We start from the raw sequence: 4,616 nt of genomic DNA, 5'->3' as shown, positions 1-4,616 counted from the left end.
CGTAATATAGACGTAGCTAGCCATCCTTGCCTCGATCAGTCTCCCATCTGCCGTGACATAAAGGGTGTAGATTGTTGATGTCTGCTCCTTAGCGGCCCCTGTTCTTAAGAGCCAGTGCCCATAACTATGGACCAAACAACGGCACAAGTCGAAAAATCGATTTTGCTCATTTTTTGCCCATAGATTGGCCCTAGCTAGTAAACAAACGGACCATAGTTAGTTTCTGCTAATGCAGCTTTTTTGGGGAGAAATTTACGAAAAACTATTTTGCCCCGATTGAGCTCAAAATCTACTTCCTGTTATGCTAAATTTTCTGAAAATTTGGTTGCTTTGCACGTCGCACAGCAGCTGCTTAAGAATCTTTCAATGGTCTTTACATTCAGCTCAGGTCTTCATGGTATGACTGAGCGAAAAATAAAATTAATCGAGGTTTCGTTTGAGCCCGAAACAAGATCGAACAGAAACGCAAAATATTACGATGTGTTGCAGACGAATTATAGCACTAAAATATTGCCATATTTTTCTATGGGCTATAACTTTAAATGTCATAAAAATACTTTCTACGGGTTAACTATACACCCATCTGTTTGAATATCAAAAAATATCTCTGGGCAAATGGTTTTAAGTCGCCGGCCTTGGCCTGTGCTTCTCACAAATTTTTCCCTGAACCGCCATGAGAATGTAAACAATTGCGTGACGCGGGCGTCCACCGTGAATACGTAATTCGTTTCCAACAAACCGCAGATGGCTATCTTAGAACATTTGGGTGAAAAAAGAAAAACATAATGGACCACTTTTAACTTTAATATTTTGAAAGTCATCGCTTCGGAAGTTTCTTTAATTAAAAACGCCAATTAAAAACAATTTACTTGGAGTTCATGTGTTACTGCTATGTCGTTTTAAGCTGTCGTTCTTTCTTTGATCATTTTAATTACAAGAGCGAGTTCTAGAAAGAAAATCGTTCTAAGTTCATTTGTTAAGTGTGATGACAAGTTGATATTGTTGGTTTGTAGCCTTACGTGATCTGAAGGAACGCTACAGTGATTAAATTTGTATTTGTTGATTTCGACGGATCGATTTTCGGTTAAACCTTTTTATTTGTACCAACACATTTAGTGCCTTTTCTCCGGCTAAAAAGTCAGAAAAAGTAAAGTAAACAAATCATAAAAGTTTAAATCATAAATAAGAGGCATCGACAGTGCGAGTGTCTCGGTAAGCTGTTAATTTGAACAATTACTGTGCTGGACGGATTGCTTTCCAGGTTACGCACGTACTATACATATAGTTCATTGTGCGCGAATGTTTCTGTTTCAAACAACTGAAATGCTCAATGATTTTTTTTCTTTTTTTCTTCAGTCTTAAAACTTAAGGTTAGAGTTAGGCTAAACCCTAAACTGTTTTGGCGGCCAACCTATTTTTGGCTAATTGCTTAAGGTTACAGTATACCTTCAGATCGGCAATTTTCTTCAAATTTGGATTTTTGGTTCAAAGTAGTGGTCGAAGAGTAATCTCTAATTTCTGAAAACAAAATTGAAAAAAACTCAATATTGGCGGAGAAATGGAGGTTTTACGTTATGGCCGGAAGTAAAAGTTCCCTCTTGATTGACAGCCCTATAACGTGTACGCAATCAGCCGAGACTACTTTCGCGGGAATATATGGATACCACGAATTGGCTGGCTACTCAGATCCCAGCATTTTTCGTATTAGATGTAATTCTATTAAGTTACAAGTAAACATGGACCACGGAAAACTCTGTTTACCAGTTCGAAAAAGCGAAGAACAAATGAAAACATATCAATGAGTGAAGAAGCGAAAGTTGGCCTCGCGGATGAAGCTATAGCTATCGTATCCAGCGGGCAAAAAGATCGAGTCAAGAGTAAAGAAAGATTCTGTAAAAATTTGGGAACTCGACAGCTATAACAGCGACGTGTACATTGACTCTTTTGTTGAGTCCGATACCGATGAATCGCCCAACTCAGTGAGATCCATTGGAATATTATCCATGCACATTTGCCCCGCCGCGCTTTCTTTTGTTGAGTTTGTTCTCGTCGCCCAGCCACTCTAGCGTTCGTATCCTTTTTCGTCTTCCCCATTTTGCCAGACCAACTTCAAGAAAAACCGAGCTACAGAAAAATTATCTCTCCGCCTTGAGCACATTACGAAACACAAGGGTTTTTTCGAGATTCACGCGTAAATTTCACCGCGAGTTAATGGTAGTAAATTTTCCAAGCGCTGATTGGCTCTGTGATCTGAGAACCCAGTTGAAGGCGTTTGTGGGCGGAGTTTGTTTGCGAAGCAAGAGATTTTTCTTAGCGCTGTTTTCTCGAATAAATTTTTTTGCTTGAAGCAGACACTTTAAAGAGTTACAACTCAAAGGGGATTTGTTTGATTGCCCTCAAATTTGGACAGTAGCTAGATTAACATATAAAAACAAAAACATGTCTGCGAATTGTTTATTTCGAAATATTTTTTCTCTGAGAGCAATTTTTGTACAATCACTTCACATTTTTTAAATCCTATTTTGAAAATGTTCCGTAACTTTTTACTGCAAGTGAATGTGGCAAAACGCAGACACGCTTTTTTAGCGCTTTTTGTCCTGAAACCAAGAAAAAAAATAAATTGGCGAAAAACAAAATTCGCTTTGACTTGTAGCTTCCAAAAGGTGATTAGGGCGCTCGCATTTAGTGGCCGTGAAAAAATCGGCACTTCATTTTATTTCGAAATTTTTGGTATGGTTTGTTAGCCAGCTCTATAAGCTTTAATTTGATATGGGGGTTTAGGTATCTACAGCTTAAATTGGACGCGCTACATCGCTTGGACGTGAGACACCCCTGAAGGTATACGGTAACCTTAATCAAATTATACATATATTTCATTGAAATTCGCTCTTCCGTGACCGACTTCCGCTAACAAAACAAGATGGATGTTACAGTTACGGCAGATGACTTCACAGGCAGCCTCTCTTAAGACCAAAACCACGCAAGCCCGCCTACCCCTCTCCCCCTGTCAATGTTGATAAAAATCTTGAAGAAAAAAATCCTTGACAATAGCTTCAGAATAGCCACGTTTCAAGAATTGTTCGCCTCCTAGAACAGTATTCTCGAACTAAAGAGACGAGAAGATAGATATTCACGTCTTATTCCAATAATAGCGATTTTTCAGCAATCGCGTTTGGTTCCAACACAACTGTCTAACCACTTTCTATTGTCCCTTTTTCCTTTTTTCCCACATCTGATCTAGTCTTCAGAATAGCTTCATTTTCATGCAACATTGCTAGGGGGGAGGGGGGTCAATTGTACTTGCTTCTATTCATCTTTTGTTCTACAACGTTAAGGACCTAGTTGAAATCGAGGGTTTTAGCGTGCAAAAGGGGGAGGTGTCCCAACAACTTATGGCCAGGATTGTAGGTTTACACTAGAGGAAATTGTTCTGGATTCGTGATGAATTCGGAACGTTTTAGTGCCGGATTGATTTTGCCGTTTACACAAAAGTGGACGAATGCGAAATAAAAACTCCCCGGTTTGGTCGTTTCTCCGGAGATTTTGAATTCGGAATTTAAAGTGGGAACCTTGAATCCGAAAACTTTTGAATCTGGAGAGTTTTGTCGTGTAAACAATTTTCTCTCGAATCCGGATATTTTTCCGCCTGTGATCTTTTGAGTTTGCGGTGGAACGAAAATGGCAGATTACATGATCCAGTCGTAGTCGAGTCGTAGGCACATTGATGGCCATTTGATGGCGGTCGCTGGGTGATCACCTTGTGCTGTTTCAGGTGTAGGTAATCACTTTTATAATGGGTAATGCCATACTCCTCAGAAACCCAATTTATACTTTACTGCGCAGATGACGACGATGGCACGATCGAAAACCTCGACGGTTGTAGATATTAAGAAAAACCAGAATAAATACCTGGAGGGACCTGACATGATGGACAACAGTACCATGGTCAGCGAGTTGAAAGAAAACTTCAGACTGTCTCAACCTACCCCTAGCCTTATTTTCGGAGGCATTTTGTTTCTCATTGTCGAGGCAACAAACTGCTTGTTAACCATTCCATCATGAATGTTCCCGGAGTTATCGTCGTGTGTAAACGGTTAAGAATCCGAATATCCTTTCACTGTAAACCCCTACTAATCCGAATACTCTAAAATTGATGAATCCGGGAACTTTTACGAATCCAAAAAAACTCCTTTAGTGTAAACCTAGTCCTAGATCGACCACTGTAATGTTTATTTGTCTACCAGTGTTATGATCTGCAAATTTCAGTTAATTGATCAAACAACCAAAGTAGAAAAGATGGATTTTTTCCCAGTATGATCAAAACTTAAACGCAGTTTCTTCCTGGGCTAATTCAATTCAAGAAATTTCGGGTTTTCTAGCTGAGTTTGAGTATATTGTGTAGGTACAAATTTTCTACACAGCTAGAAGAGCAGAGATGCCATCACGCAGTTAGTAGTTTATAGAAATTATGGTATTTCCACTTGACTTTATTTGTCAATCAATGATTCAATTGCCATAAACCATAGAGGATTGGTTAAGTGTATCTCTAAAACTGCCACTATATTGTAAGTTATCCGTGATTCAATAAAATAAATAAGTGTTAAAATCATTTCCCG

The 4,616-nt window shown here is 39.0% G+C and overlaps 1 long non-coding RNA gene across 1 annotated transcript; it reads right to left on the bottom strand.

Moving 5' to 3' along the window:
- Nucleotides 1-1,355: 1,355 nt before the first annotated feature.
- On the bottom strand, nucleotides 1,356-4,304 carry LOC149099279 (uncharacterized). The gene is made up of 2 exons (XR_016203983.1): nucleotides 2,851-4,304; nucleotides 1,356-1,428 (listed from the first exon to the last, which is right to left on the bottom strand). It is a non-coding gene; the product is annotated as an uncharacterized LOC149099279 (long non-coding RNA).
- Nucleotides 4,305-4,616: the final 312 nt, after the last annotated feature.

This window comes from Orbicella faveolata, unplaced genomic scaffold (assembly GCF_042242905.1).
Source record: "Orbicella faveolata isolate gen_17 unplaced genomic scaffold, um_ofav_v1 contig_46, whole genome shotgun sequence".
Classification (NCBI taxonomy): domain Eukaryota; kingdom Metazoa; phylum Cnidaria; class Anthozoa; order Scleractinia; family Merulinidae; genus Orbicella; species Orbicella faveolata.
Note: the sequence above shows the minus strand (reverse complement) of the source record. Positions and strands in the feature narration are given on the sequence as shown.